The 15,170-nt window shown below is 43.3% G+C and overlaps 1 protein-coding gene across 3 annotated transcripts in view; it reads right to left on the bottom strand.

Moving 5' to 3' along the window:
- Positions 1-15,170, bottom strand: part of RETREG1 (reticulophagy regulator 1) — a 126,010-nt gene that overhangs the window by 100,317 nt on the left and 10,523 nt on the right. Inside the window, exon 2 of one of the 3 annotated variants that reach the window (XM_021702540.2) lies at positions 3,634-3,861. The exons of the other annotated variants lie outside the window; for them this stretch is intronic. The gene's annotated coding sequence lies outside the window, so the exon portion shown is untranslated. The remainder of the gene's footprint in view (positions 1-3,633; positions 3,862-15,170) is intronic. 3 annotated transcript variants of the gene reach the window in all.

The raw sequence follows: 15,170 nt of genomic DNA, 5'->3' as shown, positions 1-15,170 counted from the left end.
ATATTCTGTTGTATGATGGACCACTGCTTCTTCATTCACCTACTGAAGGACATCTTGTTTGCTTCCTATTTTTGGCAATTGTGAATAAAATTGCTATTGTGTGCAGGATTTTGTGTGGTCACAAGTTTTCAATTCTTTGGGAACAGCCTCTTTTTTTTTTTTAAAACAGGCCCATCCACATGCTAGCTTATTTTGGATTTATAGACAGTTAAAACCTCCACAGATTCTATTTTTTAGATGCAACTTCTGACTCTAAGTTATGTCCTATTAAATATGTTCTTATTTGACACAGCCCATCATTCAAATCTACAGACCTGAATGGTGTCATCAATCCCATTTGTTCTCTTGTCCAGCTTCATAGCACCCACCCAGACCAGCTATCTGCTGGTCATTGGTCCTCATCCACACTATTGATCAAAGTTATCAATCAGTGCTGGTGTCCTGTCACACCCCATTAGCGACTGCTCCCAGAGTGACCTAGATTTATTAATCAGCACTTTATGAATACGATAGGCCAGTCTGCTACTACATTTTTGTCCATATTACTCCATCTTATTCACAAAGACATAATAATAGATTTTCTTAAACACACTGCTGAAACCTAATGCATTCCTAAAGTCTAAGTGTAAGTGTCAATCTGCTTGACTATGCTGAGAATTACTTTGAGGTATGAAACAGTTCTCAGTTGCAGGACTAAACACCATTAGAACCTGCCACAGAGTATCACGGGGCGCAGCCTGATCCGAGCCCCAGAGTGATCTTGCTGTTCTGCCCATTCACAGAATTCACATGCGGTCATCACATCTCCCATGGTGGAATTTTAAGGCTAAGATGGCCATACACAGGTGATCAGAGGATTCCTGAATGCTGTTCGACAATAATTGAGAGATAGGTGGTGTTCAAAATGCAGGATGTCCAAGAAATCATGAGAAGCAGAGTGATAAAGTACAGATTGTGAAGAGGGAGGTCTGGGGTGCCTGGGTGGCTCAATTGTTAAGTGTCTGCCTTTGGCTCAGGTCACGATCCCAGAGTCCTGGGATCGAGCCCCGCATCAGGCTCCCTGCTCAGCGGGAAGCCTGCTTCTCCCTCTCCCACTCCCCCTGCTTGTGTTCCTGCTCTCGCTATCTCTCTGTCAAATAAATAAATAAAATCTTAAAAAAAAAAAAAAAGAAGAAGAGGGAGGTCTGGGGATATACATCACCCTCATTCAGGGGGTACATAATTCTCCGGGTCCACTGCAAGGTGAAAATGCTGGGGGTGGAGAAGTCAATACCCCCTTCCCACCAGTCCATAACCCCAACCTGTATGGCAAATGGGTCCCCAAGATATTTCAACCTCCACTCCAGGGCATATTTGGGACCTGGATCCAGGGTGGGTGCAATGCCCATGACCAGTCACCCCTGAACGCACTGTGGCATTGATAGCTGGGGCAAGGGCAGCAACCACAGAGGCTGCAGGGCACATGCCTGATGAGGACCCTCCACACCCTTGTGCTCAGGCCTCCCCATGAGGGGCAGATGGCCCTCGTGGAACACAAGCCTCCCCCTACTGATACAACCTGCCCACTGCCCTGGGCAGAGGACCCTGGGCAGTCCTGCAGAGCAGCTGGGTGGGGAGGGGGGGCTGGGCAGGATGGCTGACGAGTGGCAGCAGGGAATGAGCTGAAGCTCCACACACCCCCAACGCCTGTTCCACTGTCCCCATCGGACTTCACCTACAAAACATACATTCAAAGACAAAAGAACTCAGAATCGCAGGGCACCTGGGTGGCTCAGTCGTTAAGCGTCTGCCTTCCGCTCTAGTCATGATCCCAGGGTCCTGGGATCAAGCCCCGCATCGGGATCCCTGCTCAGTGGGAAGCCTGCTTCTCCCTCTCCCACTCCCCCTGCTTATGTTCCCTCTCTCGCTGTGTCTCTCTCTGTCAAATAAATAAAATCTTTAAAAAAAAGAAGAAGAATACAGAATTGCAAGGCAGCATCTGCAGAGCATTAATCCCCAAGTGTGGGGCCTTCTGAACCTTATCTTAGAGGGGGGTCCCCAAAGCTGACCAATAAAGGCTTTTTTTCTCCTTAAAATAATTTTTGATTCAATAAAAAAGGCCACCAACCCTTGCCTTTATCCAAATTAGCCTAGGAACCTGTGAGGACATCCGTGGATCCCAAAATGGAGAAAGCACCACTAATCCCTAAGTCTCTGGCTATCCGAAACATCTTTCTATAGATGGATGGGCTTTCCTATACCTAATTCACAGGAAAAAACAAAAACAAAAAAACTTTTTTTTTTTTAAAGATTTTATTTATTTATTTGACAGAGAGAGACACAGCGAGAGAGGGAACAGCAGCAGGGGGAGGGGGAGAGGGAGAAGCAGGCTCCCCGCAGAGCAGGGAGCCCGATGTGGGACTTGATCCCAGGACCCTGGGATCGTGACCTGAGCCGAAGGTAGTCGCTTAACCGACTGAGCCACCCAGGCGCCCAAAAAACTACATCTTTTTAAAATTAAAATATCAGTCTGATACAGGTACTTCTTTTAGCTGACATCAGATATAATTTCTATCTGATAAAGGATATTCCGGATTTTGGAAACCAAGGCAAGCAAACATTATATATGATAACTACAATATACATAGACATATCATGATAGGTAAACATTGCAAATGACAATTCCATACTATATGTGTGTGTGTGTGTATATGTATATATATATATATAAATTTTACAAACATATAAAATTGTATTTATATAATAATAACCCCATTTGTTGTTTTTTTTTTTTAAGATTTTATTTATTCATTTGACAGAAAGAGAGCACAAGCAAGGGGGATGGCAGGCAGGGGGAGAGGGAGAAGCAGGGAGCCCGATGCGGGGCTCAATCCCAGCACCCCGGGATCATGACCTGAGCCGAAGGCAGATGCTTAACCGACTAAGTCACCCAGGCACCCCATATCCCATTTGTTTTTATAAAAACATACTATATGGTTTAGCTGCTATGGAAAGGTAAAGTTCCAAATCAGTACGTGCCCTTTTCCTTTAGCAAACTGTATCCAATTTCTATACCTCAATGTGATGACTGCTTTAAAAAATCCCATACTGCCCAGGTGACTCATGTTTAGCTTGTGATTATTAGGGCCCATGGATGACTGCTAGCCATGCTTGCATAGCATCATTTCTGATTCACTTCTAGGTTGCCTACATTTTTTTCCCTTGCTGTTTTCTTGCTAAGTGCTTTTTTTCTGTTTTCTAATTTTTTCTACACTTTCTGCCTTTTATCCTCTGATTCGGCAACACTATTCTAAATTTTCATCTGGTTTTCAAATAACCTACTGCCATAGCCCACTTGACATTGGGATGGTTTACTAGTTCTACTCGTAGGACTGGTCTCTACTCTGCTATCTGGGTCAGCTATGAAATATTACTCAATCCCTATGTTCAGAGATCAAGGAGAGTGTAAGGACAATAGCTAGAGATCCAGAGAAAGCCTAAAAGATTGTTAAGGGTCTAATGGTTATATATATATAAAAAAAAAAAAAAAAAAAAAAAGAGGTGTGGTATCTCTAAATCATGTCCACGATTTTAAATAGAAAATTTCCTATCAAATGATGGGCTCTGGCCACTGTCCAGTTAGTCCACACTCACTGCTCATCGCCATGTTGAAAGTCCTGCACTCCACGACTCTCAGGTAACCCATCATTTTAGCTTTCTGTTCATGGATCATTCAGGAACACCGCTTTTCCTTGTCCCTTTACGGATCTGCAAGCAACCCGCATGCATGCAGGACCCCGGAGGTGCCCGCTCAGCCTCGGCAGTGGAGAAAGTCCCAGCACGGTGGCCAGACTGGCGGGAGGGCAGGACAGGCCCTGGGTTCTGTGGACAACATGATGGAAAAGGATGCAAAGGTATCAGAGCTACCTTCTGTGGACTCTACTCCGTGACTAACTACAAATCTCTAAAAAAGAAAAAAAATTGTTTTACTAGTTGTGTATCCATTTGACAAGGAAAAGCTAACTAAATTTTCCATTTCTTCATGATGAGTGTTCAAGGCCAAATTAAATGTCTCAATGGGCTAAATTTGTCATAAAGCAAATAAAAGGATAACTTACAAAACAAACAAAAAACTTCTCTGGTTATGGGGGCACTGGGGTGGCGCAGTTGGTTAAGTGTCCAACTCTTGGTTTTGGCTCCGGTTTGATCTTGGGGTCATGAGACTGAGCCCCGCCTCAGGCTCCGTGCTCAGGGGGGAGTCTGCTGGAGATTCTCTCTCCCTTGCCCTGTGCCCCCTCCTCTCTAAAATAAATAAATAAATCTTTAAAAAAAAACCTTCTCTTGTTATGAACAAAAAGGATAATATTTAGTGTGTCCCATGTGTGAAACCCTAACCCTCACTTCTGGGTATAGCATAACCCACTTTGTCTTATGAAATGAAATGATGTCAACAGCAAAGATACAATTTTTTTGTCTTTAAGGAAAGGAAATCTATGGACAAAAGCACTGGAACCCTCCAATAATTATAAGGTGGGAATTAATCTGTAGTATTTGCTTTGTAACTTTTTTTAGCTAGAGATCCAAAAAGCGGGTTCTGTTTTCCTTTACTGAAATATATACAACCATAGACTTTGCCTAGACAGAGTCCTTTATGTATGTTGGCTTTATGTAATATTACAGTACCTCATATCACAGAAAAAGGGCTTCATAAGGCATAATGATTTATCCAACATTATTCAAAGTCCAGATTATCACATTTTGCTGGAAGATAGTTCTGTCATCTTCTTGAGAGTCAGCCATCTTCCCTAACATGACAAAATTCTGAATCTCAACTAAAGTTGGCTTTCATTTTTCCTGGCCTTTTATATAGACTGTGTAAAAACAGTGTCTGAAGATGCTTTATGAAATTAAACTATGCACCATTAAGGGAAAAAGAAAAAGCTGCCAAAAACCATAATGCTCTGAATTGTAAGATGAAAATATCTCCCAATTTCAGATCTGTTTAAACATGCATATATATTGGAGAGAGGGAGATGTGTTTCTCAAAAGTCAATAAAATGTATGGTTTTAAATACTTTGGAAAGAAAGAGGGTGATCATGAAGTGAAGTAAGTAATGACTCTATTAATTTCAAATCGAAGACTAAATAAAACTGAGAAACCTTTTCTTCTAGAGAAGTATTTCTTTAGTTGTGATGACCAAAAAAGTGAATTAGAAGCAAGAGAGAAGAGAAAAATGAAGAAAAAAAAAATAGATGAGAGAATTTCTACAGGGAGATGAGACATTTTGGAAGGCACCCATGGGCAGGGAAAAGTTGGTTCACAGCCATCAGAAAGAGCACACTGCCGTGGAGGAGGGAAACCGGCTGCCTCTAGTAGAAAAGGGTGGTGATAATCCAGTGAATTCAAGGAATGTGCCCAGGTCAGCAAGGCCTGGTGATGAAACACAAAGACAGTGGTGTGGAGCAGCAGGGAGTCTGTGTTCTTGAGCCCAGGGAATGGGAGAAGCCAAAGGCATGGCTGGAGTGGAACCAAATTCATGTGAGGTCAAGGCAAAGTGAAATCAGGCCTGCTCTCCTCTGGCTTTAATGAAAAAAGCCATGAGCAAATCAACAAGGAGGACCCCAGGGGCAATGCAATGGGTACTTTACCTCCACCTAGTGTATGATATCTGCCAATCCATCTTGCCTTGCCCCTACTCGAGGTGGTCAGTGCTGCTCAGTAGAAGCAGGCTCTCCAGCAGGGTGGGTGAGTCAATCTCTGCAGCCCACTCCAGCTGAGTTACCAGCAAGCTACATACTAACTACCAGATTTGGCTATAGAAAGGAGCTAGAAGAAGAAAAGAGAGATCTGATGAAAGTCATGCACTGCAATGCAGCATCGCAGGGTTAAGAGGGAAGAAGGGAAGATCTCTCGAGGTGTTTCCCATTCAAACACTTTCTGAATCCATAACTCTAAACATAGAGGCTGTCCACATTATTGATCCAAATATCAAGCTCCTTCATAAATAAATCAATGCATATACTGGGTACAAGCATAGGGCTGGTAGGTGCTGAAGATGCTTCAAAGAAGAATAGTTCTTAAGTGAGTGGGACACCCACTAATGAATTCAGTGAACCTTTGCGGGCACACCTAAGAAATGAACTGACGTGTAATGAGAACCTACCATGTGCTGGATATTGTCATTTCTCCATATCGTTTTATGCTCCTCAACAACCCAATGAAGTAAGATATATGGCAATATATTCATAAATAGAGTAGGCTGGAGCAATATGTTTAAAACCATGCAGCCTATAAGTGAAAGAATTGGGTCTTATTGACTCCTGTTCACAAATTCTATTTACATGCCATTTATAGAGGCCCTTGGCATCTCACTTTAATCATGTTCTAGAGAGCAGAGTTGAAAGAACAATTGTCATATCAGCTCCTGCTTTTTAAATGCCCATTCAGGGGACGCCTGGCTGGCTCAGTTGGAAGAACATATGACTCGTGATCTCGGGGTCATGAGCTTGAACCCCATGTTGGGTGTAGAGATTACATACATGCATACATACATAAACTTTTTTTTAAAAAAAATAACAAATGCCCATTAAGTTAAGGTCAACCACTCATCGGCTCATGTCCACATTCCATTCAAGAGCCCACCCCAATGTACCTGAACCCGTCCACGGTCCCAAAAGGAATCCAGCCACTCTGCAGTTCTAAGACTGATGGCATTACCACAGGTGCAACTGATCCTTTTGTTTCTCCATCTCCTTTACTCCAAAAACTCAAGGGCGCAAATAGCTGGACTTCAGCCCCATGTCTCCGTGTGGCCCCCACCCAGACTTGGTTCTGTTCTGTAGGTTGGCCTGGTTCTCCAGCCCATCTCCTGCACCCTCTCCTCTCCATCCTCACAGGAAGCCCCTGCCTGGGCTTCTGCCTCCCTAGTTCCAACCAATCCCTTTTTGGGCAAATGAATCTTGATCAGACCCTAATAGCCTATTATAAGAATTTAATACTTCATCATTAGGGCACCCCCTTTTTACCCCCATAAGAGAAGACAACTAACACAGTGAACATTTCCATATCTTCTTAATGTGGAAAGAATCAATCAATAAAACACAGCAAGTGAGTAAAATAAGTGGACATTGCAGACGACCATCCCAAGCTCAGTTTGAGAGCCCAAGAGCCACCATAAGGAGCTGAACAGCAATAATGAACTGAACCATCCCAACTTGTTAAAAGTGAAATTCTGGGTATGTCTCTTTGTTTTTAATGCTTCTCACTCTTTACCAAAAGGGAGCTATAAAATAGGAAGAACAAGAGAAACAGTGATGGGTAATGTTCTAGAAGCCACCTCCTCCAACACACAGTGTAAAGACTCACATGGGTGACCTAGAAGGTGTTACCTTTATAGATGTGTCCATTCCCTATCCCCTCAGTGTGCACACATGGGCAGTACACAGTGGTAGAAGCAACCCTAACAACTTTCTCTAATTAAACAAGGGAGACAAACCCTTAATACAGCCCTCACCAAGCTCTACTGGAAAACATAAGTCTCTCCTGATAATTCCACCAGAGATTCCCAGGGCCATAGTAACTCTCCAAACAAGACAGCCAGTCCCAATGCAGGGGAGAAGAATACAATAATATGTAACAAGGAAAGATGATAGTCTCTCATTAAGCTCCCCTCAGTGAGCGACTCAGTGTCTGTGTTTATAACATTTGATGTTAAACATGAGCAATAAAAGGAAACACCTTTGTTCAACCACAGACATAGTCAGCAAGCACCATGAGCCCGGAGTAGAACACGATCTACATTTTAATCATGAGCTTGCATTTCAATCGGATGACCCTTGAATGGGAGGGAAACTGTGCCTACAAATGATAGAGATGCCCTCTGTGAGTCAATAACCCATCTTCTAAAAACCACCCCAACCGCGTAGTCAGGGACCTCAGAACTTCAAATTTGCCATGCCCAAAAGGAACTGGCTATTCTGATCCAGGAGAACATAAGTTCTTTAGCAAAAGGTGTCTGTTTTCAGAAGCCTGGCAAAGGCACAAGAATGAATCAAGACATCACCCTGTGGACCGTGGTCACACACAGTCAAGATGGTGCTGAAAAGTCGTCTCCTGGGGAGCCTGCAATCAAATTAGTCCACTCCATGGCTCTTCCAGGGGAGTCTTTTCCGTTCATAGTACTCATCTTGATTTCTACTTGTATATTTATTTGCTTGTTCATTTGTTTACCATCTGCCCTTCCTGACACCAAAGTGCAGGTTACATAGGAGAAGGGCCCACCTCTCCTGCTCGCTGGTGACACTCCAGCACTAGATTATTACCTGGCTGACAGCAGGTACTCAATATTTTTTTTTGCATTGTTACTCATTCGATATTTGCTGAATAAATAAGTCAATTAACATAATTAAGTAATCAGGCATGTAATTAATGTAATCATTAATCATGAATTCCCAAAAGCACACTATCATAACAGTAACAACTTGCCAACATTGAAAAAAAAAAATGTATGGGAAGCATCAGAATTTCTTGACAATTTTTGAAGACCTTTTGGGGAGCAACCAATAACATGAATGGCCCTTGGATCTCTGCTTAGATCAATTTTTATTTCTTTAAGGGAAGATGTGGCGTCTTACAACCTACTGGAAGTCACTGTGGCAAACCTATTATGCCACTGTGCCTAAGGCCTATTGCAATGATGTGGCTGCTCAGGTCAAAGAGGACAAAGGGAATGGTGCCCTGGCCAACTCACACATCCTCATATCCGGAGGAGGGGTAGCAGGTGTACCCCCCTCAAGCCCAGCAGACATACTTATAATGAAAGCCATACCAATGCCCGGTATGGGCCCGGGCTTCTTACGAGGCATCTGGGAGTTCTAACTAGAAGCCAAAGATCAGCACTGACATTCTAGGGATTACAGCCCAAGACTGGTTCTTTTGCTAACAGTCATGCTCCTGAATGCCATAGGTACGTGTCAACCACGGGCTCATAAGCCAAAAGACATGCACCTGTTTGCAGCAGGTAAACCCCTGACACAGCAGAGATTCATGGGCAGCACCAAAGAGAGCTGGCACATACACAGAATCCAGGGTTTTAATCATACATGACATCAATATACTAACGTGGGGGCATCTGCGGGGCTCAGGCAGTTAAGCGTCCGACTCTTGATTTCAGTTCAGGTCATGATCTCAGGGTCGTGGGATCCAGCCCCATGTCGGGCTCTGTGTTCAGCACGGCATCTGCTTGAGATTCTCTCCCTCTGCCCCTCCCCCCACTTGTGCTCACATTCTCTCTCTAAAATAAGTCTTAAAAAAATATACAAACATGTCAGCTTTTCAGCTATATTTAGTGATATTATTTAAAGTGAAAAATTTTAATGGAAATGATCAGTATCCATTTTGATAAAGGAAAGCTAGTGTTCACTAATACTAGTGAATTAAAAAAAAAAAAGCAATTTTAAATCATTTTCCATTTCCATTGGATTATATTTTAAAATCTATCCTAACACACAAAACTAGAGATAAAGATGAAACTTTGTTGTTAAATATCTTTAACTAATTAGATATCATTTTTAAGAAAAAGTTGAAAATTTATTATACCATTTTCTCATAAACTACAATAATAAAACTGTTGAAAGTATCTCACTAAAACTTTTTGATGTTATACACATCAATGCAGTTGTTTTGAATTTACTGAGAAGATATCTGGAAGTTAAATTTAAAAGGTAGACCAAGAAAATATGTATTCCTAAAAAGATGAATTTGTAGATGAAATAAGGTTTCCATCCTATAGTCAGCACCCCAGGATATACCCATTCAAGGTACAGGAACTCAACTGCAGAAAGAGTTTCTTATAATGTCCCTCCTCCAGCTTACGGGCCATTTCTTCCACATACAAAGATGGACTTGGGTTTTATGCACTTGTGAGCCACAGAGCCCCAGACGAGTGACCAACCGCCTTCTGACTCATGGTGGAATCTCCTTTCATACTCCCTAAACCATGCTGTTCTTTTTTTTTTTTTTTCCTTACTTATTTGTCAGAGAGAGAGAAAGAGAGAGCACACAAGCAGGGGGAGGGGCAGGCAGAGGGAGAAGCAGACTCCCCACTGAGCAGGGAGCCCCATGCGGGGCTCAATCCCAGGACCCTGGGATTATGACTTGAGCCAAAGGCAGACGCTTAACCAACTGAGCCACCCAGGCGTCCCTCCCCTCATGCTGTTCTAAAGGACAACTCTGATCTTTATTTTACTTTTTTTTATTTCCCATGAAACCTTCAGTTTTTTAAAACACTGAGTGCATGCATGTTTTTTGTGAACAAACAGGAGAGCTTGAGGAGAAAAGGTCAGCAGCTCTTTTAGAGATTTTATTAATAACAACAACAACAAAAGCACTTAAGTTGTGTTTGATAACTAACTATGATATTGATAACTATGAAAGTGACTCTATTTTGACAGGTCTTGTTATTGTTTTAGTAAACACAAGTATCAGTTTGTAATTCAGGAACATAAAAATGTTTCTCTTTTGAATGGCAAATGTATTTTTACATGACAAGAATTCTTCTTAGAAAAGGTTTTCCAGAATGGACTTACCCTCATCATTTGAAAGAAGTTGTGTTGCCATTAGTCGGATGTTTCAAATAGAGGTAGTCAAACGCAAGCCATTACTACAGAGAGCGAGAGAAAGTCTCCTTTTGCCAAAAGTGACTTCTAACAGACTCTGGCTCATTTGATGGTGGGCAAGAAGGGAAGGTGAAGTCAGAAGCAAATGCCTGAGGCACACTGCTGGGAGTTTTTGAGGGTCCCTGCAAATCGCGGGGAGGTCGGTCAATCACTTGCTCCAGATTCTCAAGCCCCCTAAAGACGTGGTTGGATCAACAGAGTATAACCTCCACGCTGACCTGCAAACTATCGTCAGTGATTTCCGCACTTGGGAGCATTATTATTTTGCTTCCTAGGTTTCATCATCCTCACTCTTTCAACATTCAGTGGCATGCAGTTTTGAGAAAAAGGGGTCAGGAGGCACTGATACGGGTCATGCTGCCACCAGGTCACTGTGGAGCCTTGGGACTCAGTTTCTTCATCTGTACAATGAGGTGATTAAACTAGAAAGGCTTTAGCTGCTAACAAAATAAATGACGTGGTTTACTAGGTCAGAGCTAGCTCAACGTGATCACAGACAGAAGCATCTTCTTTTAAATACCGAACACAGGTTAGTACTTCCAAAGAACCAGGAACTCAGGGTCCTCGATGATTCCGACAGATTCGTTCCTTTCATTCTTTCGCTGAAATCAGTTACTCTGGATGCACATTGCTTTCAGTGCTACATAGCCCAGCAAAACACAAGCAAAAGTGCCAGGGTGGCTTTTTGGAAGCTGACAAGCAGAAATTGGCACCTAGGTAGCGTTAAGCTCCAATCCAAATCTAAAATGCAAATCGCACTGATGCTTTCTCAACTCAGCACCTCCTGTCTGTGGCAGGTTAAGATACTTGCTTTGAGCTCTGTGCTGACAAGGTCAAGGCATGAATTCTCTCTGCCTTTTGTTTGGTTTAGGCGCAGTGTCTTTTAGGATCTTCTGTGTTCACTCAAAGCCAGGCCATGTGCCAGGCCTGACACCCAGCCCCCCCCAGGGTTCAGCTCAGCAAAGCCTACAGCATCCAGCCAGGAAAGACTCCCTGAACAACTCTGGCGGGGACGGCGGGGGGGCACTCATGCTGTTTTCTGAGTGAATACCCTTGGGATGCACATAGAAGCCCTGTGTTCAACTCCATCCACGTAGAGAACAGACTACAAAAGTCATATGCCCCTTTTATACTGCAAGGAAATACTGGGTCCTTAAGGCACAAAAGCCAAAAAGAACTGCTTTAAGCTTGCCTGGAATACCTAAAGCATGAACAATAATAACACAGCAGCATGGTCTGTTCCCCGCTTACCTGAACACCATAAATCATAAATCAAAAGCCAGACCAACTCTAGATCATCTATAAGAGGTGAGGCTTTGGAAAGGCATGCGTCTGCTCAAAAGCAACATTGGACACAAGCAAGCAGACGGGGACAGGCAATGCTTCCAAACTTTAAGGAGAAATTATTCCCAACCCAGAACTCTAAACCAAGCCAAACTAGCAATCAACTGGAAGGGTTGGGATCAAGATGTTTTCTGCATGCAAGTTCTCAAAACATGGGTTTCCTTTGTGCTCTCTCAAAGCTAGGGAATGTGCTCTCTGGATAATGAAGAGTTCACCGAGAAAGAGTCTAGTAACAGAGAAAAAAACAAATGAACTCAAATTAACATCAGAAAATCTTAAGCTACAATTGGGGCACCTGGGTGGCTCAGTCGGTTAAGCATCTGTCTTCAGCTCAGGTCCTGAGATTGAGCCCCACATTGGCTCCCTGCTCAGTGGGGAGCCTGCTTCTCCCTCTCCCTCTGCTGCTCCCCCTGCTTGTGCTCTCCTGCTCTCCCATTCTCCATCAAATAAATAAATAAAATCTTAAAAAAAAAAAAAAAAAAGAAAATCTTAAGCTACCATGAAAATTCTCAAGGAAAAATGGGAGCTCCCCCATTCAGGCTGCTAACTTTCCCCTGACCCCATTTTCATCATAGATCCAGTAACAGAGGCTCTACCACAGGCGAGAAGGTGATGGTGTGGATGTCCTCTGAGGACAGTAGGGACGAGACTAGACTGGGACAGGGGGGTGGGCGCTCCAGCAGGGATGGCTCCAAGGGAAAGGTAAAAAGGAGAGAGACTTAAGTGTCAGCCTGATGTTCGCCCTTTATCGAAGGGAGTTTTCTAGAAATGTTGGAGAGTTAAAATGATCAAATAGAAAAAACATGCTAAGAGTAACAGCAAAATAAAGTTAGACCAGGAAGGAACTGCAAATGGGGCATTCTCCTTAGCTCCTGTATGAACAATGCTTACACAGTCAGTGACTGAGCCCCAAATTATGACATCATTAGAGTGGTTGGAGGAGGGAAGGGTGTATATGTGGGTCAGGGCGGGAGGGAAAAAATAATATCTCTGATAGCTAAGTCAAGAAATGGCGTTTAAAAAAATAAACTTGTAACTAAGTCTGGTGACAGTAATTAGACGTACTGTGGTGATCATTTTGCATTATATACCAATATCAAATCTTTATGTTGATTACCTGAAACCATTTGTTTGACATTATATATCAATTACACCTCAAAAAATTTCAAGAAATTGCTTATAATTGTCAAAAAGAAAAAAAAAAGGGAATGGCATTTTGAGGATATTATTTAGAAAAGCCTAAAAACGACCTAAAAAGCAGAAACATAACAATAGTTGCTTTGAGAAACAGGACTGAGACCTGGGGAGAGGCAGGGCAAGAGACAGCTGTTTTTTATTAAAAGTCGGGTGGAATTAGTTGATCTGAGAGAGAGAGAAAGTCTGTTTGTGTGTACATAAAGAGAGACAGTGATTGCATTTCATGTGTAGGATTCTCAACATCATTTACTACATATTCTGTCACTGTAGGGTTTTTTCTTTGACCCAGGTGGTAGTCAACAAAGGTTTCCTAAGTTTCTAAGAATCAGAAAAATAAAATACCTTCAAATTGCGCCCGGCATCGTGGAAGACAGGCAGAGCCACAACTGAAATTAACAGGAAGCCCCAGGGGGAGGACTCCCAATACGAGGGCCCTGGGGCCCCGAACAGCTGCAGAGCACGATGGCTTTGCACACGAGCCAGGGGAGAAGCAGGATGATCTGGGCTCTCCCGACTGCCTCTTGTGCTCCTCCCATAAAGGCACCGCCATCAGTGTCAGCCCCACCCCACCCAGGGTGCGGCGGAGTGCTCCTTAAAGACAAGACGTCATGTCCCAAACACCAAGCAAGATGTCACATCCCAAAGTACACGGGGTGGAGCCATCTGAGAACATGCAAGAGTCCGCTTGACATTTTACCTGCGGAGAAAGGGCCATCCCTGAGTCTAGAGGGCCCGCCCAAAAGGGACCCGAAATAGGATGAAGCTGGACCATTTGGCATCTTGGACCGATGCACATCCAGTTTGGGTAATTAATGCCTAAAATGGAATACCGAGGTGGCAGAGTGGAGCTGTGGGTGAAGGCCGTGGTAGGTGCTGAAATTTTACTGGGAAAAAGAAATTCACTTCCTTCCCTACAGCAGACATACCCAGCTATGTGGGAGGCAGCTGATATTTTAATTTGAGAATTAACTTGTCCTAGAAGACAGACGGGATAAGCCGTATAAAATCTTGCCTCATTTTATGTAGTAATCTCCCCTTGCAGGAGAGTCTAGTTTATTGAGGGAAGAACATACAAGAAGCCTGGTTGGAATGGCAGCTCTGCATCTTGGGGCAAGCGACTCAAAATCCCTGAGCATCAGTATCCCTCCTGCAAAACGGGGCTATGATCCCTTGCTGGGTGGGAGGAGAATTCAGTAAGACAGTAACTATACCCAGTGCCCAGCAGAGTCCAGTAAATGGTCGCTGTTAAAATCGATGACCACTGCAGGCACCATGAAGTGAAATCATGCAAGGCTACAACACTGTGCATCCAAATCTGTCCCGTGAAACCTGCCTTGTTACACAGTAGCCAGATCAGTTTATCTAGAAACCCAGTGAACCTGGGTGGTCACAGCAAGAGTGAGCTTTCTGCTTAACCTTTCACTGGAAAGGTTCGGTCAGTTGGCTGCCCCATGCGTGGCTCCTGCTCTTTCCCTGGTTCTAAGATTCCTTCTACCTGGACCATGCAAGTGGCCACACCAGGCCCAATGTGTTTCACTTAGGTACTGCCCCCTTCGTTCCCAGACAGGAAGATTTCCTTCCCAAATACATGGAAATCTGCAGAGAACAAAAAGCACTCTAGAGAACACTTCAGAAGAGTCTTTGATGATAGTGAAGCATTTTATGCTTCTAAAAGCATGTCTGTAATGATATATGGATACCATGGACACATTTGATCTCACTTCTTTAAGCAAATGGGAAATGCCCCTCAAAATATTGACTATTAAACTAATATAGACTAAAATGCACCTTGAAAAAAATTGGTCTATGAGGGCAAAGATGAAAATACAGGAACCTGATAAAAATGGATTTGCTGAAGAAATGGCTAAACATACATAAAGCCAAGAAAACAATGTACCTGAGAGTTTTCCCCCCAGTCATGTGTGATTTCCTGCTCTCCTTCCCGGGAAAGCTGTAGCCAGCCTCCCCGTCCA

The sequence above is a fragment of the Neomonachus schauinslandi genome, chromosome 7, assembly GCF_002201575.2.
Source record: "Neomonachus schauinslandi chromosome 7, ASM220157v2, whole genome shotgun sequence".
NCBI lineage: Eukaryota > Metazoa > Chordata > Mammalia > Carnivora > Phocidae > Neomonachus > Neomonachus schauinslandi.
This window is presented reverse-complemented; position numbering and strand designations above follow the sequence as displayed.